The sequence below is a fragment of the Lepidochelys kempii genome, chromosome 20 (assembly GCF_965140265.1).
Source record: "Lepidochelys kempii isolate rLepKem1 chromosome 20, rLepKem1.hap2, whole genome shotgun sequence".
NCBI classification, from domain to species: Eukaryota; Metazoa; Chordata; order Testudines; family Cheloniidae; genus Lepidochelys; species Lepidochelys kempii.
The window spans coordinates 18,808,098-18,827,499 of record NC_133275.1 but is presented as its reverse complement, the minus strand read 5'-3'; the positions used below and the strand labels follow the sequence as shown (position 1 = coordinate 18,827,499).

The 19,402-nt window shown below is 54.8% G+C and overlaps 1 protein-coding gene across 1 annotated transcript in view; it reads left to right on the top strand.

Annotated features, from left to right (window-relative positions):
* The window catches only part of ATP5MC2 (ATP synthase membrane subunit c locus 2), a 231,272-nt gene that overhangs the window by 97,155 nt on the left and 114,715 nt on the right, over positions 1-19,402 (top strand). The window lies entirely within an intron of this gene.

The following is a 19,402-nucleotide window of genomic DNA, read 5'->3' as shown; positions in this document are numbered from 1 at the left end:
GGAGGGAGGGGGACCTGACCAGCCATGGCAGAAGCTTTCAAGGGTTCAGCTGCGGGGCTCTGATCAGCACCCAGAATCTGTTGGGAGGGGGCAGATCCCCAAAACTTCTGGCCCAGCTGGGATGCCATGGGGGTTTGCCTGGGCCAAGAGAGACGACTTCTGGGCGTTCCCACTGACTTCTGCCAGGCGGTGCAGGAGAGACGTCTCCACTGGGCCCTGACCACTAGGAGCCCCGAGGTAACCGAATGGCAGCCAGGCCAGTGCGGCAGGATAGAGTTAGCCAGTGGGGGCTAGTGGGGCTGCCTGCCCTGACCACCAGCCCCTGAGTCTGGGAGTCACCAGAGTCTCCAGAGCATCGTCATGGTGCTGACCCAAGTCCAAGATCATACCAATGGGGTCCTGTCACCATGACAACGTGGCTCAGCACCCAATTCTAAAGTAGCCAAGGGGGTCCCTGATGGGATATGGTGCTGCTCGGCTGACCCCCATCCCAGAGCAGGGGGCAGAAGCCAGGGGAGTGAGGGAGATCGGGCTGGGCCAGTCACAGAGAGGTGGGGGTCAGATCCTGGTTCTTCTTCAGACAGACCCCTGAGGGCTCCAGGGAATGATCCTGTTTCTAGGTCGAAGGGACCAGCCTGATCTCCGGCATCACCAATGACTTTGAAATCTGCAGCCCAGCCCTGTGGGGCAGAGGGTACGCGGGGCATCCTCTGGGCACCCTATGCAGCTGCCGGTGGAAGGGGAAGAGGGCTTGTGGCCCTAGCAGGCCTTTCTCCATTTGGGAAAGGAAGTGTGGCAATTTGAGCAAAGGTGTGAGAGTTAGGACTCCTGGGTTCCATCCCCAGCTCTGGGAGGGCGTGTGGGGGTCTAATGGGGTGGAAGGCAGCTGGCTTCTGTCACTGGTTCTCTGTGAGCATTGAGTGAATCAACATTCAGTGCCTCAGTTTCCCCAGCCACAAAACAAGGCCATGAAACACCCACCCTTACTGAACACCTGACTGTGCGTCTCCCTCCGCTCCTGACCACAAAACACCTTGAGACCCCCCCGAGGGGCTGCGGAGAGGTTACCATGATACCAGCCCCACTCCCCCTTCACAGTGAAACAACCCATACCAACCGCTTTAAAATGGGCAGGTGGCGGGGGGGATCTCGCATCCCTCCCCACCCCCAAAGGCAAAGGGATTTTTTTTTAAGTAATTAAAAGCGTCCGATGGTTCCCCAGGCCCCATTAAAAGTCATCGGGTCTTCTCCAACTCCAAGATGCTATACACAGAGGCTTATATATGACTGGTAATTTACGTAAAACAAGCCAGCAGATGGCTCAGCAATTTAGCAATTACCGGGTGTTAGAACATGTATATCTCGGCTTTATGAAGAATTTTATTATTCCTAATTGTGTCACCTTTTTTCTTTTCGGAACAATTCCTGCCCATTTCGCTTCTCTCTCTCCTGCTGTCGGGCCAATTCTCCCTGGCCTGGATCAAATATGTCCACGGGGTACGGTCCATTTGTCCCACTGGGCGACCGGGGGCAGTGGAATTTGGGGGCTGTGGGACTCAGCTATGAGGCTGGGGGGGGGTCTCCTTCCCTTTGCAGTTTGTCCTTAAGGATAAGTCACGTTAAAGGTGTAATCGTAAAAACTAATTGCTGAGCATAAAGCTTTCTCCAAAATGTGGTGCCCATTACAAATCGGCAGTGCTTTCGCATGGGTGCGGAGGGAGGGGAACCCGAGCCACTAGCTGTCTCAGGAAAACCGGGTTCAGATCCTCGGGAAGGTCACTCGTGGAACGAGTCTGCTGGGTCTCCGCTTAGCTCCTGCAGTGGGGGGGGGGGGTGCAGAATTGTCTGCTGCTTGTATGGGTTGTTTAGTAAGTAGAAGAAGGACGGGATTTTTGGTTCCAGCAATGAAGATGGGAGGTGTCTCATGTGGCTGCCTTTGAACCCCTCTCCAAGACTCCAAAATTGGGGTGCAAGCAGGAAAAGTGAGGTGCCAAGTGGGAGCCGCTTGTGTTTGCTGTGGCTGTGTCTGCTCATGGGATGCCTAGGGTTAGAAATATTGAAGGTCTGGATTGAGGGGTATCGGCAGAGCTATGTATGTAGGGAGCCCAGGGCCGGCATAGCAGGGGGCTGCTGGTCAGGATTGAGGGGTATCGGCAGAGCTATGTATGTAGGGAGCCCAAGGCCGGCATAGCAGGGGGCTGCTGGTCGGGATTGAGGGGCACTAGCAGAGCTGTGGGGGTGCCATGGATGGATTTCCAGGGGGGCTGCAAGTGGGGGCTGAGCATTGCAGAGCTTCACTCTCATTAGACAAGGAGAAAGGTTTCCAAGGCACGACAGAAAGCAAAGCAGCCATTGCCTCTCTCCAGCCCCCACGTTAACTAAACAAGGGAGGCAGCCAGAACTGGTCGCCTTTTATCAGTTCTTAGGCACTTCTGGCCCATCCAGTACAGGACTTGGGGCCCGATTTCCAAGAGCTCAGCTCCCCATTTAGCTCCAAATCAGAGGCTGGATTCTCTGAAGGGATCAGCCTGTGGGGTAGGGGTTGGGCAGATTGGAGAATCTGATCATCAGTGTCACCATGAGAGGTGCTGCGGGCTGACCATGTGGGAGTCCGGCCTCTGCGTTATTTCAGTCTGTGCCTCGATGGGAGTGGAACCCCAGTTATCAGAGCCCATCACTCCCCAGGTAGATGCCGGCTGGCCCAGCCGCAAGTAAGTCTTTTTGCTAAGCACATGTCCAAACAGGAAGGCAGTGCTGAGAACCCCGGAGTCCTGGTGCCCCCACCCTACCTTCCAGCAGGACACATCAGACCTGGCTCCAGTTCTCCAAGTCTCTGGGGGGATCCCGTAGGTGCAAGCTGGGAGAAAAGGCATCAGTTTCCCTGGGGGAGATTCCCAGGGGGCTATTTGGGTCAATCCCCCCCTCCTGTTTCTGGTTCCGGCTGCTGCAAAGCCTTGGCCAGGAACGTGGAGGGGGATGTTCTCAGGACGGCGGCCTCATGAGAGCGTTGATGCATCAGGGAGAGGTTAAACGTGGTGCACTGGGGGGTGCAAAGGAAGCATCTGACGAACCCACAGCTGGACTCCAGCTGATGCAGCTAGCCCCGGACCTGCCCCATGCTCAGTAACGAAAGGCACTTGACGGGGGTGGGCCTGCGCAGAAGCAGAGGGAGCGGGGGCTGCGAAACCCTAGGCCAGGGGTTCTCACAACAATATTTTTGGTGGCCTCGGAGTGCAGCCACCAACTACTGATGGTGGTAGGAGGACCCAAAAGCTTGGCTGGTTCTCCAGTGTGTTTTTTTTTGTTTTGGTTTGTTTTTTTTTTGCAGGGGGTGGGGGAAGAACCGTGCTGGGGCTTGCAGCTGAGTCAGACATGGACGTGATCAGAGCTCCCGAAGTTGTCCCCTGCACCAGCCGCGGCCACAATGGAGAGCCAGAAACGGGGAGGCACGCACCGGGTGCGCCAGAGTGGAGTGGCTCGGGGGAGAGAGGAGAGGCTGAGACTGCAAGATGCTGATGCTGCCTGAGTGCGAGAGATCCCGCAGGCTGTCGGGGATCAGGGAGGGGCGATGAAGAAAGATGGGGCCTGCGGGGCAGCCTGACACCAAATCAGGAAACACACCTCCAGTGGGATGTGACCCCACTCTGGGGGGGCTCCCCCTGCTGTAAACCCCCAGGCACCTGTCTTTGTCTCATGCTGGCCTAGCTCAGCCTGTCGACAAAGCCTCATTGAATCGGATTCTCTGGACTCGGCCAACCCTTGTTCCCCTCCCTACCGCTTCCCTCTCCGCTGAGGGAGCCGCCCTCTGCCCAGCCAAAGGCTAGTGGACCAGCCCCCCTTGCAGAGCCCCACACCATCCAGAAGGGGGCGATGTCCCAGGCTCCCAGGTCAGTAGGAGCTCAGCGCATCCCCAGCCTGGGTATTGTGCAATGACACTGCCCAGAGCAGCAAGGATCTGTCCCGAATAAAGTCTCTTTGAAGTCCCATTTCCCTGCTTGGGAACAAGGAGTTGAGCAGACACCAAGAAAACCAGGCAGCTGGACGGTTTGTCTGTGGCCAATCTCTTGGTTTAGCAGCTGCTACTGGCAGCCCCTCCCTTGCTGGCTCCGGTTGGACTGTCCTGACCTCCCTGGGGAGGCTCGACCCCCAAATCCGAGCTGCTGATGTCAAATTCTTCAGCCGCCAGCCCCTTCCCATGATGGATGCAAGAGGTCTCTGGAGCCCAGCTTGGCACGGATTTAGCATCCACCGAGACCTTGAAATGACAGTGCCCACCTGAGGGGCGAGATAATAACACCGCTTAGGCCTCATAAAGCACTTTGTACCCAAAGATCCCAGGTCGGGAGCATGGTCCCCATTTTGCTGCTGAGGCCCAGTGAGAAATAACTCGCACAAAGTCACCCAGGAGAGCAAGCTGGGGATAGAACCCAGCTTTCCCAGCTCCCAGTCCTATGCAGCACGCTACCCACTAGGCCGCGCCTGCTTTCGTAACCTGCAGCAACCTGGGGGACCGACAGCCTCAACAGACCAGATATTCCCAGGTCCCTGTGGGTTTGGGCTGGATTCGTATGGTCTTTGCTGTTTATTAGGGGTATTTCAGGAGTACCCGGACACCGCGGGAGGATCGGGGCCACGATGCACTGTCTCTGCAAGCTAAAGCTGTCACAGAACCCTTGTGTCAGAAGATGTGAGGATTTCAGGGGGTACTAATCGGGCCCTGACTGGAAGTCTTAGTGGAGACGGCAATGGCTGCAAGGGCCATGAGCACCAATGCCTTGCGTGCCCTCCACAGCTGGCAGGAGGGGACAGCCCTGCCCCTGCCCATGGGATTCCTGCTCAGGGGCTATGCTGGTGTCGCAGTGTGGCCTAGCAGGTAGGGTGCTGGGCTGGTACTCAGGATTGCTGGTTTGCCTTCCTGGCTTTGACTTTGGGCAAGTTTGTTCCCTTTGTTCAGGCTGTGAGCTTTGTGGGCAGGGGCTGTGTCTGGGCAGGCCCTGTCCTGGCATGTAAGGATCTTGGCTGGGGCCTCCAAGTGCTACCGTCCGATGCCTTTAAAAAGAACAAACCCTTCCGGCATCTTCGCCCTCCTGGCAGCCCAGGGACATGGCTGGCACGGCAGTCGGATCCCCACAACACCTGCCCGTCCCACAGGTTCTGGCTCCTTCCCCTTCTCCCATCCAGACCTATGCAAGGAAGGAGCATATGCCAGGGTGAGGTGTGGGGGCTGTGCATTGAGCTGGTGCGGGAGGTGACCCTGCATTGAGTTGGGGGGGATTGCACTGAGTGGGGGGGGGACCGTGCATTGAGCTGGGGGGAAGGTGACCCTGCATTGGGTTGTGGGGAGATTGCATGGGGGGGCTGTGCATTGAGCTGCGGGGGAGGTGACCCTGCATTGAGCTGAGGGGGTTGAACTGAGGGGGGGGCTGTGCAGTGGGCGGGGGGGACCACTGACTATCTGTCCAGCCCCAGACACATCTGTCCGGCTGTCACATCCATTAAGACCAGCTCTTCCGTTCTCCCCCGCCCATCGCACTGTCCTGCTAACTGCCCCTGATGGGCCGGCCCAGCAGCGAGGCCGAGCACTGACTGGGCCGTGGCGGGCCAGACCTGGTGGCCTTGAAGAGTGCTTGCCCTGTGGGTCAGTAGAGGGCACCAGCCTCCAGCCCCTTCTGCCCAGGACTGGTTCTCTCTGCAGCCCAGCACCTTGCCAGCACTTGGATTTGGGCTGGGCTGGCTCCGTCCGGGTGCCCCCCCGCCGGCGCCGAGCTTTAATTAATTAGCGCACTCAGTCAGGCGGCGGGCAGAGTCGTTTTCCTCCGTGGGGACTTCGCAATAACGCTCCAGACCCCAGCTGCAGCAAGCAACGCACACGCTCAGCAATTATCCAGCCAGTGGCTCGCCTAATCGCTGATTGCCAGGGCAGCGCCGGGGACCCCGCCACCGTCCCCTGGCATCGCAGCGCAGGGCAGATGGCCATAAATGCGTCCCCAAGGGAGGCTGGGGTGACAATGGCGGGGGAAACATAGGTGAAACTCACACCCATTAATGCTACTTGGGCTAGGGCCCTGGCCAGTGAGCTGGCCCTATAGCTAAGCAGCCAGCATCAGTAACCAGGACGCCTGGGTTCTAGTCCCAGCTCTGCTGTGGGACCTTGGGTGAGTCCCTGCCCCTCCCTGTGACTCAGTTTCCTCTCCCACCCTTCTTTATTCAGACTGTGAGCAGTATGGGGCAGGGGCTGTGTCTGTGCAGCACCCGACACAATGGGGCCTTGATCTGGATTGGAGCCACACAGCCCTGCTGAGCTACTTCTGATTTGGGAGTGTATATCTCTGGAGCCTTTCATTCCCCGCCCTCGCTCCTCCCCACACACATACACACACCTCCCGGAGAAACCAGCAAAGCTCTTGCAGGCTGCTGAGCTATGGGTATAATATGAGGGCTAGAGTGGGTGTGTACCACTGCCCCCCGGTGGATGGAATCGGAACTATTCAGCTTGGTGACATAGACCCTATATCCCTAGCCCCAATGGGGATTCTCCACTAGCTCTTGTGGAACTTGGAGAGTGGATGTTTGGCGCCAGAGGAGATGAGTCCTCCCCCTGCTGTTTCTGTTGCCAGCTGGCCAGCCGAGACTCTACTAGGAAGACATGGGCCTGGGGGTGGGGGGAGGGGAGGGAGGGAGCTCGTCCCAGAAGGCAGGAGAGCTCATGTGCACAGGGGCAGGTTTTCTCCTGCCCTAGTGCCTGTTTGGAGCCCCATTACTCAGGACAGAGGTGGTGCCCAGCACACGCTGCACAGAGATCCAGCTCCTGGGACACTTTGCAAGGACATCGAATTGCCGCAGCCCTGCCCGCTCCCCCTCCCTCCTCCAGCCCCTCAACTCTGCACCAGGGGCAGCATGGATTGGAAGGAGCCAGCTGGGTGCATGGGCCCCGTGCCAGGGTGATTCCACCTGCTCTGTGCCCGCCTAGGGTGCGGAGAGGATAGTGCATGGGTCCTAGCAGTGGCCTCGTGCCTAGGGATGCAGGGGGCCTAGGCTCAGTTCATGGCTCTGGCACTGGTTCCCTGCGTGTCCCTGGGCTCCCTTTCCTGAGTGATCAGCACTCGTCAGCTCCCAGTGCATACGGGGCACAAGGCACAGTGAAGGCTGGTGAGAGGCAGAGGTGACCAGAGCAGGGATGGCAGAGAAAGCGTGTGGCAGGGAAGAGCAGCACCAGCTCTGAGCTGCAGCCCTGGCAGCAGCGCCAGGCCGGGGAGCCAGGCCCAGCTCAGCCAGATGGAGCCGGGCCTTGGAGCGAGCAGAACGTGCCACCAAATAAGGGGAAGTTGAGAGCCGTGACCCCAGCACCTGCCGTGGTCTGAGAGCCTGGCAGCTCCTGGCAGGGGCTGCGGAAGCAGCAATTCTCAGCCAATCCGAGGCCGTGGCACCGTCCCCATCTGGCAGGGCCTCGAGGCTGGGAAATAGACCCAGGCATGCTCGGCCCAGCCAAGCCGGGATGCAGAGCCGTCTGCTCGGCCCAGCTGCTGCTGGTGGACCCGGCGCCAGCACCAGCCGGGAACAGGCCAGCAAATCGCGCTGCCTAATGAAAGCCTTTGAATTTGCAGCTGCCTCCAGACAGGTGGACGTGCAGGGAATGCAAGTGCCAACCTCAGGGCAGAGCGTGAGGAACCAGGGCACAAACCCCAAATTGGCTGAGAGTTTGATACTTACATTTCACCAGCCAGATATCAAGTGTGAACTCCTGGGGCACTAGACCAGCCTTAGCCTGGAGTCACCAACAGCCCCCTTCAGTGCTTGGATCTGTCTTGCCACCCAAGTGGGCCTGTCTTTGTGATAGCTGGTCCCTTACACCAAGGATCACAGCAATATTCAGGTTATTCCCAGTCCCAAAGGACCAGTCACTTACCCCAGGTCAATTGTAACTTGGCTCTCACCCCAAAGACAACGCTTGGAGTCAATCCTATCCTAAAGGAGCTAAAGATTTATTACATAGGAAACGGAAACAAGCGAGTTAGTTACAAGGTTAAAGCAGGTGAGCATACCCACACAAATGAGTTACAGTCTGTCGTTTCACAAGGTAATAGACGCTTCTATAACCAGCAAGCTCTATGTGTCCTTTAGGGCTAATCCAGCCCAAGCACTGGGGATCTCTTGTTTATCCCGAGCAAACCTGCCCTCGAGCGTGCAAGCAGCACAGAGCTACAGTTTCTCCTTGTTGAGGGTTTTTATTCCCTTTCCCCCTTCTCTGAGCCGCCAGTTCAGCGGATGGGAGGGATTCACTTGCCTGTCTCCGGTTCATGGGGTGGGGGGGCAGGGAGCAGTCAGCAGCATCTCTTGTCCTCTGATGTTCCACAATAGGTCATCTGCTGTCTCTGGGCCTCCGGTGAGATTAGGTGAGGCAGGAGCTTGCAAGCATTCAGTGAAGTCCAACCACGAAGCACACGACACGTGATATCTATTTTAACAATCCTAACACCCAGACTGGTTCCAGCCGGGTATTTGTCAGTACCCAAGTGAGGCTTGGGCAATGTGGCATAAGCTGTCACAACAGGGACGTGGCCAGGGCTCACAAGGAGGTGACCAGGAGGGCGGCGACTCACGAGGACATGGCTGGGGGGCAGGGGCTCATGAGGAGGTGGCCAGGGGCATGGGGCTCACGGGGATGTGGCCGGGGGCTTGTTGGGATGTGTCTGGTGAGGGAGGCTGGGGCCTCACGGGGACATGGTCAGGGAGGACTCAGGCTCATGGGGATGGGACCGGGAGGGGGGCTCACAGTACTGAAAAATGCAGGGAGATGGTCCCCATCTCTGTCCAAGACTAGACCCCCTTGGGGTCCTGGGGGCCGGGCAGCTGGTCGTCATCCTTATAGTGGGATGGACACGCACACAGAGCCAGGACCCAGCATGGTACCTGGGCAGCAGTGTGGTTCTGGGGGGCCTGGCCCCATAACAGACACTGTCAGGAAGCCTGGGCCCCAGTGCAGGATGCTCTGGGTTTGTGGGGGGGAGTTGCCCTGCTGCCCCCAGGAGACGGAGGCAGAGCCCTGGGGAAGGCAGGAGACCCCCCCAACCAGCTTCATCAGGGACAGAGGGGGGCCAAGCCCTGGGGAACAGGGGGGAAGGGATAGAGCAGGGGAGGGGTGGCAGGAGGGGCACGGGGAAGGGTGGAATAGGGGGCAGCAGAGGCAGGGTGGTGGGGGGCAGAGGGGTAAGGAGTGGTGGTGAGATGGAGCTGGGGGGGTGGGAGGCAAGGGGAGTGAACTGAGGAGGTGGGAACAGGAAGCCGCGAGACGCTTTGGGAGCACAGAGTCTTAATCCCAGCCCAGGAGCCCTGGCTCCTGCTAATGCCCAGAGCCCCCATCGCTGCTGCGGGTTCCCCCCGCTCCTAGCCCCAGGGCTCTCTGAGGGGCCCGGTGCGGCGATCCGGTGCACAGTGGCGCTCCATTGATTTTGCCATTGAGCTGTCAGCGTCCGGCCCACTCATATTTAACATATTGACCAGCGGGGCACCGTAAAATTGAATTTGCTTCATTACCAGACAGATCCTGGCTTGTAAACTCTGGCTTCTTGTCCCCCGCGCAGAGCTCTCGGGCCTGGCCAGGGGAAGAGCTTCCTGGGTGGAAGGGAAACTAAGGCACGGGCCGCAGGCGATGGAGCCATAGGGCTGCTGCATAGGGATCCCAGCCCCTATCTCCCGCCCCCAGCAGCTGCTCTGAGCTCTGCCCTGTACCCACTCAGGGGGTAGGGAGTGGGTATAAGATGCCCAACCCTGTCAAGCTGGGTGAGATCAACACACACCGCCCCCATTTTGCCAATGCATCTCTGCTCCATGCTACCACCCCCCTCCCCAGGGGAACCCCAGTCTCTGTGCCCTGCCCTGTCCTGAGGCTCCCTCCCCAGGGGGCTGGATTGCGCCAGTCCTGGGGGCACAGGGTGGATGCCTCTCCCAGTAAGAACAGGTCTGCAATTTCTTCCATCTGGCTGGATTTGAAAAGAAATCCTGCCCCATCCCCTTCCCAAGCCCCGGGGCCACCTGCAAATAAAGGAGGCCTACAGGAAAGCAGAGACCTGCCTGGCACAGGGCCTCGCCAGGAGCTCCATGAGCCATCCATGGCAAGGCCCAGGGAAGAGAAGGAGGTGCAGCGGGCAGGGAACAGCTGGGCCCAAGGAGGCCGGCTGTGGTGGGAGGCTGCCCCTCTTCCACGGCTTGTTACCATGCTACAGCACCACACCCCCCTCATCTAAAGGCTGGGGGGAATCCCAATCCACCCTCAGAGCCATCCAAGGAGACATCCCTCTAACTCAGGGGAGACAGGGCTTGACACCCCGGATATTTCCAAGGTAAAGCTCTATGGGGCACGGACTGCCTTTTTGGTCTGTGTCTGTACAGCGCCTAGCACCAGGGGGTCCAGGTCCATGACCAGGGCTCCTCGGAGCTACCGTAATACACCTAATAAATAACATACAGCATCTAGCACCATGGAGTCCTGCTCCATAACCAGGGTTAGTTGACACTACCATAATACACCTAATAAATAGTGGACAGCGCCTAGCACCATGAGGTCCTGGTCCATGAATGGGGCTCTGAGGCACTACCATAATACACCTAATAAATAATCATAAGGAAAGAAAGAGCAGCAAAATCAGATGTTCCCCATTCAGGTGTCCACTGAAGGGGCCAGAAAGGTCTGGCTCCCTGTTCTCGTTCACCTCCAGTGGAGGGCTGCGAAGGACTGCCCCCCTCAGTGCAGGGTGCCCCCCGATCGACAAGAGGGGGGGCTGAGAGCAGAACGGGGGGCTGGCGCAGCAAGCCAGGCTGGCACACAACACAGCGAAGGTTGGCCAGAGATTGCCGATACAACAGCTCCTTCTGTTCACTTCCATGCCAGGGCCCGGCATCTGACGCGCTAATGAAAGGCAGACGAGTCGGGCTTAATTAGGTCCCTCTCACGCGGTGGTCTGTGATTTTTAGCACCCCGTGGCGGATGCGGAATCGCAGCCACCACCCACCCTCCAAACTGCAGCACAAGCCACGGTGCCTGGCCTGCCAGGGGCATGGGGATTTTTATGCCGAGCTAATGATGTTCCCCTCTCCCCCCCGCTGTCACGCGACCCCCTCCAGGTTAATAAGAATCCTGCTGATGCTAGACAATGCTGGATCTTGAAAGGACGCGCGCAAGGTATTTTATATCACGATTCAAACAAGCCTCACATTGTTCTTTACTATAGAAAACCCCAGGTAGCTTTCAAGCCCATACTGTCATCACAGGATAGTTCCCTTCCCGCGTCCCCTGCAGACGCGGCTTCATTAGTGTTGGGTTCGTTCTGAGCCCTTGGCCTGCCCCGGTGGGTCTCGTTAAAACTCGGGAGCTCTGGAGGCACTAGTGGCTTTATTGCAGCCTCACTCCTCAGCAGGGTCCAAGCCTGCTGGTTTGTTTATTGCAGGGTTACTTGCAAGCTCTGACCTGCGGAGGCTGGTGAGTTGTTGAAGGGGTACATGTTTTGCAGAAGGGTTTGTTATTGTAGGGCTGCTGGTGTGTTGCTGGGCTGTGCACACGGTTTGTTATTGTAGGGTTGCTGGGCTGTGCACACAGTTTGTTACTGTAGGGTTGATGGGGTGTGCATACTGTTTGTTATTGTAGGGTTGCTGGGCTGTGCATTTGGTTGTGAGCGTCAGACAGTATTCTTCTTGTAGGGTCATTTGCCAGTGTCTGGTTGCCCATGCTGGTTTGTTATTGTAGGGTCACACTCCCACCCACACACTAACATGCCCTAATGAACAAACAGGCAGGTTCACAAGAGCCCACCCTCATGAGCACATGCCCCCTCCCTCCCTTTATCAGCCCTCTCCCGGGCACAGCGAGATGAGCTGCCAGGCCCTGGCAGCTCATGACTTGGCATCCCCTGCCTCCCAGCGCTGCCATCTGCTCCTGCTTGTCGGACCAGTTATCCCTGCTCAGAAGCGGGTGCTTGGAAGGTGCAAACCCCCAGGACTGAGAGGAGACGAGCGGGAAAACCTCCCCAGCAGCGAAATCTCTGGCTGTGGACCCAGTTCCCACGAGAAGTGCTGAAAGGTCCTTGGAGCCTGTCACAGAATCATAGAGACGTAGGGACCTCGAAGGTCATCGGGCCCCAACAGGTGTTTGTCCAACCTATCTTTAAAAACCTCCAGTGACGGGGACTCTAAAGCCACCCCAGGTACCCTGCTCCAGACCTTCGCTATCCTTAGGGTCAGAAAGCTCCCCCCAATATCCCAATTAAACCTTCTGTGCTTCAAATTAAGCCGACCCCTTCTTGCCTGACCTTTGGTGGATACGAAGAACAGCTGATCACCCTCCTCTTTATAACAACCTCTTCCATATGTGAAGGCTGTTCTCGTGTCCCCCTGCAGCCTTCTCTTGACTGCACACGTCCAGTTCTTTCAACGTATAGGTCAGGTTTTCTAAACGGCCAATCGCAGGTGTTGCTCTCCTCTGGACTAGCTCCAATTTGTCCACATCTCTGCACAAAATGCCTAGTTCGATCCATCTAAGAGCGCTCACAACCCCCATTGGAGGCAGAGCTATTACCCCCCTTGCACAGCTGGGGAACTGACACACAGAGAGACTAAGTGACTTGCCCAAAGTAAGTCTGTCGTACTTGAACCCAGGTCTGCCCTGTCAGAGGGCCCTAACCACTGGACCCTCCTGCCTGGAGTCCGCTGAAATTTTTCACTCAAAACTCTTTTTTGCCAAAAAATGAAGATTCGGGGCGTCTGAAACATTTTGCCATTTCACGCCAGTTTCACCAAATTGTTTCTCTGGGCGAAAAAAACTGGTAAAAAATTCCAGAAAAATCTAAAACATCTCAATTTTCGTTTCAAAGGTTGCTTTGATTTCATGACTGCAAACAATCATCATAGGTTTTTAAAAGGCCCAAATCAAAACGAAACGTTTAGTGCGACCCAAGATTAATTTTTTTTCTTTGACTTTTTGACTCTGAAAATTTTGTTTATGGAGCCTCCCAAAATGAATGATTTTTCCCCACAAATTTTTGGAATTTCCCGAGGACTGAAAAATCTATTATTTGCCCGACCCCAAGTGATAAGTGGGTTTCCCATCTGGAGCAGGATGAGTGAGGCAGACTCGGGGTCTTCCCCAGTGCACTGTGTATTTACAGAATATGTCCCATGGATGGGGGGAGGTGGCAAAGTCCCCACTGCCCTGTCACCAAAAAGCAGCTTCTTTAGGGTGCAAGGTATGTCTGCACTGCAATCAGGAGGCATGACTGCAGTGGGGCGGGCATTTCATCTCGCCAGCACAGCTAGGAAGAGCAGTGGAGATGCAGTAGAACGCTCTCCAGCGTGGGCTAGCAAGACAAGAACGTACCTGGAGCCCTGTGCATGCCTGTTCACCCTGTTCCTGCTAAATTAAAGCCAGTTGGGTATGCCTAGCCCAGCTGCAATCACACCTTCCACTACAGCGTAGGCAAACCTCCCCCCCGGCACCGTTCCCATCTCCCTGGGACCCTTCCCCCTAGTTCCTGTCCCAGCCCAGGACAACCCTCTGCCCTTGGTCTCTTTGGCACATCCCCGCCCCTTGAGGCCAAGCTGCAGCTGAGGACCAGTGACCTGGCCACGGACCCTCCTCTTGTACCACTGCTCAGCAGTACCAGGCAACATCTGGACAAGATTCAAGGGTCCCCACCCCAGGCAGTCTCCTGAGCTGTAATGTGGGGAGAGCTTCACAGGGAGTGAGGAGGGGGATGGTGCATCAGGGAGCCTTCACACACACCTGTTGCCATAGCAGCAGCCCGGTGTTGCCCAGAGACAGGGCAGGAGGGAGGGAGGAATCAGAGCATCCTAGATCCCACCAGCCCATCTTTCAAGGGCCACGTCAGGACGTCGCTGAGTGTGGCGGCCCCAGAGCCAAAGGGGAGCTGCCTCCACCCTGCGGGAGAGGCCTCTTCTCTCTGAGGTCTGTGACCCCCACGGTGGATGGACAGGGGGAGGGGCACAAGGGAACGGGCAGGTGGGGTATCTGAGGCTCCAAGCTACTGATTCAAAATCATGAAGGAGACTCATTTTCCAACATCAGCTGCTCAGCAATTGCTGCAGAAATGCCCCAAATGCAGCACAGCCACCTATTCGGCATGACCACGCTTACCTCTCCATCCATCCCCATCTGTCTGTCCATCCCCATGCACACCCATCTGTCCCCATGCACATCTATCTATCCATTCGTCCCCATGCACATCTATCTACCACTCCATCCATCCCCATCTGTCTGTCCATCCCCATCTACCCCATGTACATCTATCTATCCATCCGTCCCCATGCACACATATCCATCCATCCTCATCTGTCTGTCCATCCCCATGCACACCCATCTGTCCCCATGCACATCTATCTATCCATCCACCCCTATACACACCCATCTATCCATCCATCCCCATCTGTCTGTCCATCCCCATGGAGACCCATCTACCCCCATGTACATCTATCTATCCTCATACCCACCCATCTACCTAACTATCCATCCATGCCTTCCCATACACATCTATCTATCTATCTATCTATCTATCTATCTATCTATCCATCCTCACGCACACCTATTTATCTATCCATTCCCAGGCACACCCCTCTATCTATTCCAGCCTGCTAGGTTCTTAACATTCATCTCTTCAGCCCCTGGGCCTACTGCCCCCCACCAACTCTCCCCTCCCTCCCCCGCCTTATCCCTTTCTGCCTTTCATAGTCTCATGTGGCTCTGTCAGTCATGCTCAATGCTGGGCCAACCCAGCAAGCCCTGCACTGGTAGCTGCTACCGCCCTCGTCTAGGCAGCAGGAAGACGAGGATGGAGACAAACGGGCTGGCAGGCCTCCCCCGCCTCCTGCCAGGATCCCTGAGACATCCCTGGCAAAGAGGGTTAATGATTGATCTGTTTGGTGCTTGTCCCAAAGCAAGGGGAGAGTGATGCCATTATGGACAAGTGGGAGTTACCGCTACAGCAACCTGTAATTAACAGCCAATAGTTCATAAGCAGGAGAGATTGCAAGGGGCTCTACACCGGCGGAGTCACCAGCTACAGATCTGGCCCGTGATTTACAACCATGTGGCAGCTCTCCTAGAAGGGACTACGAAAGGTGCTCATGGTGCCGTGAGCTAGGTAAATCAGGAGCATTTGCCTTCATTTAACTTGACCCAACCCACGTTAGGAGGGAGGTTCGGTGGAGAGCAGTGTCAGAGACAGCTGAGGGCAAGCAGGTGGCAGCCAGGTTCACAAGAAGGCCGGCTCTTGAAACCTCTGAAGAATAAACTTGTGAGACAAGAGATTTGGGATCTATTGACCTTGGGCAACACCCTTCCCTTCGCAGTGTCTCACTTCCCCTGGCACTGATTCATCTTTGTACATTGCATTAAACCTCGCAATCATTTTTATTATTGGCCTGGGCCAAGATCAGGACCCCATCATGCCAGGTGCTGCGCGGACACAGAGTGAGAGATAGTCCCTGCCCTGAAGAGCTCACTCTGAATAGATCAGAAGGGGAAACTGAGGCACAGGAGGAGGGAACTGACTTGCCCAAGGACAGTAGCAGAGTCTGGAATAGAACCAGGGGTCCACAGTCGCACCCACTGGCCCTGGCTGCCTTTCATGTAACTGCAAAGTACTTAACAGTTCAGTGAAGAATCACTATCCTGAAATTTGCCTCCAGTGTGTTCCTGGTTCTGAAGTGTCTTTGCCTGGGGTTTGCTTAGAGTTAAATAACACCCTTGGAGTTATTCTTGCTGCCAGATTGATGACCCACCTTGGGTTATATCTTGGTTCAGGGCCCAATCCTGTGTCCGTCGTTCATACCATTAGCTCTGTAGGCTAGTCTAAGATCTACACGCAGTTTTTATATGGCTCTATTGGTTTGAAACTGGTTTCTTTTTTATTAATAAATCCCCAGCTCTTACAGAGTGTTTTCCATCTCCGGATCTCAAAGCACTTTACAAAGGAGATAAGTATCATTATCCCTGTTTCATTGATGAGGAAACAGGCACAGAGATTCATTTAAGGTCAGCTAGTAAAGCGGGGAATAGAACCCAGGTCTTCTATGCATCAGTCCCCTAGTCTAGCCACTAGGCCATTCTTCCTCTGAAATCACTTAACTCACAGGGAATAATCTATAATGGCGTAAGGCACAGTTCCACAGTAAAATTGCTATGGATTGCAGCAATTCAACTACATGAAAACTCAAACCTACCTCATCAACACAGTTAAACAGGTACCAAAATTGCAGCTAGACCTGGCCTTTGATGGGGTTAAAGGATCAGGCCCTGAGTTGTTTTTTATTTGCATGTAAAGTGCCAGGCACGTTTACAGCACTGTAGAAATAATAAATAACCGATCCAATCAAACTAGCTTCCTCTTGGCCTGCCTTTTATTAAGAGAGGAGGAAATCCCAGCCAAGGGAGTTAAAGCAAACAGGGACTGCCTAGCCCAGCCAGATGTGTTCAGGAAGGATGCTACAATAGCAGGCAGTCCCTGGAGGAAGGATGACAGCTCTGATTCACAGGGGGGTGGGGAGGGGATAGGGGTGGAGACGATAAACCCAACATTGTGGGGATGATGCAAATGAGCTCATTTGCCAAGCAAACCAGGGAAGAGACTTTTACAGAATCAGCAGCTCTAATGCTTTCATCATGTGTTCTGCAATGCTCCTTGTTTCTTTCCAAGCCCCAGCACCTGGAGTCAGGAGAATTCCTGAAAATCTCAGCATTTGCTTAAAAAATAAAGGCCAGTTCTAAGCCTGATGGTTGCAGAGAACAGCTCGAAAACGTGGCATGAGGCTCAAAAGGCGAATAAAAAGAGCCCCCAATGGCTTTTTAAAAAAATCTCGTGTTTTTAAAGCTAATCTCAGGACTTTTTCGAAGCCTGACTCATGGGTTTTGAACACCACTTAGGACTGGCAATGCTGCTTTTGCCCTCATTTTGGGGTCTGGATTCTGATGCCCTGACACCTGGCATATATAATAATAATAGCACTTCCCATGATGGGAGCAACATGCAGGGATTACCTAACTAATCCTCACCTGCAGGGTAGGTGGGTGAGTATAGTCGTTCCTGTTTTACAGATAGGGAAACTGAGGCACGAGAACAGGGAAGTGACTCATCCAAGTTCCCACGGTGACTCAGAAGCACACCCAGGACAGGAACTCAAGATGGGCAACATCCAAAGCTGCCACTCTTCCCTCAGGGTGACTCAAGGGCCTCTCTTACAGCCCCTCTGTCAGGAGTGACTCCCCTCAGCACCCGCCTCAAACCTGAAATGGGATCCTCTTCCGCCATTCTCACCCACCCTGCTACACTCACCAGCCTTCAGCTCCGGCAGAATTGTGCAGACACAAAACCACATCAGCCCCCATCCTAGCTCCACCCCCTCCTCTGGATCCCCTTCATTGCAAGGTCCAGGGACCTTGAGAGCTGTTTGGGCCAGGGGAATACATCTTTCCCGCATATCTGTAAAGCACCATCTACATGCAGGTCGGTGCCACCAAGTGTGTTTGATTTGGTGATGCAATATGTGCTTGGTTTGTGTTAAGCTGTGCATCCAGCTTTTGTTTGGTATTGCATTGTGTAATAAGTATGGTGTTGCATTGTGTGTTTGGTGTTGGGTGTTCAGTTGGGTGTTGCACTGTGTACTCCATTTGGTGTTGCATTCTGTGTTTGTTTGATGTTGTGTGCTCAGTTTGGTGCCGCATTGTGTACTTTGGTGTTGTACTGTGTGTTTGGTGTTACATTGTGTGCTGTTTGGCATTGCATTGTGTACGCAGTTTGGTGTTGCAGTTGTGTGTTTGGTGTCGCATTGAGTGTGCTCAGTTTGTGTTGGCTTGTATGCAGTCTGAAGTTGTGTGTATAGTCTGACGCTGCTGGGCTAGGTTTGCTGTTGCATCATGTGTGCTCAGATTGTGTTGCATTGTGCTCAGTGTGTATAGTCTGACGTTGCTGTGCTGTTTGCTGTTTCACTGAGTATGCAGTTTTCAGTATTGCCAACCCCAAGCATTCAAAAATAACAAATTGGGATTGAGATTGACTTAAAAATCATAAAAAGAAAAGGAGTACTTGGGGCACCTTAGAGACGAACCAATTTATTTGAGCATAAGCTTTCATGAGCTAAAAATGACAACGTTGGGATTTTTATTTGTCTTCTGCAGGGACTCTGTGCCCAGCCCCTCGTTCCCCTTTTTCCCTCCACCACATGGCAGGGGCTCTACGTGCCCCAACATTTTCTCCTGCCCATGCCATGGCCAATCCACCAGGTGTCCCCCATTTCCCCCTTCCAGTTTTCCTGGTTTTCACCAATCTCACTAGGATTCTACCCACTGACACCTAGAACATTCCCTGAAATTGTGGAACGGATCCAATGTGGCATTCAAAAGTTCCTGAATTACAGACAGATCAACAGAGAAACGATGTCAAGCTGCATATTAGACCTCAGTTGGCTCAGACAATAACAATGGCAGATTCCCCTTCTTCTTTGCACAACCCTCTATGCACGAAGGTCCAGACGTGGTCACGGGCCACTTTTGTCTCTAACCCTCCCCTATCTCCCTGCTTGTTGCCACTTGTAGAATCTCATCATTGTCAGGGCAAGACCCATCTTCTCTGCAACCTGGAACAACCTCCCTCTACGTCTCAGCCTCTTCACCTGATTGGGAATCGGAAAACACCTCTTGGTGCCCTTGCCTGCGCTGTTTTCGTTCCACACTCCCTCTGCTATGATCTCAGTCACGGCTTTGTCTAACTCTGTAAAGCTAGGCACGGTCGCCACATCTTATTTGAACTGGTGTGAATCCAGATCTACTCCGGAGTCACACTTGACCCCCTCTGATTGGCTACCTGACCTGCTTACCCACCTCCTAGGGAGGAGGGGAGGCTGGATGGGAACTGGGTAGATGTGGGGGTGGGAGATGTGAGGGACAGGATTGGTCTGGAGGTTGGGGCAGAATTAATTGCTGGGCCGGGGAGGGGCAGATGTGGGGTGAGAGCATCTGCAGCAGGGGCCAAAATCTTCTGACCTGATAAAGTGGAGAGAGTGAATGGCACTAATGGTCACACACACACACACACACACACACGTGCACACACACGGGGGATGGCCAGGGGGAGTTCAACAATCAAAAGACAGACCAGAAAAACACAGTTTGTTTGTTTTGTTTTTTTAAATCTCATTATTGTTGGGCCCCACTCATGCTGTTTGATCTCTTGAGGTTAGCAATATTGGAAACTGCGGTTTCCCTGGGGCAGAGCTGTCTAGTTTGTTTGTTGAATCCAGTGAGAGGAAACACACATATTAGCTCTGCGATTCATTGGGGAAATACAGTTACTAAAATGCTAGACGACTGTTGTGTTGCATTGTGTGCAGTGGGATGTTCACG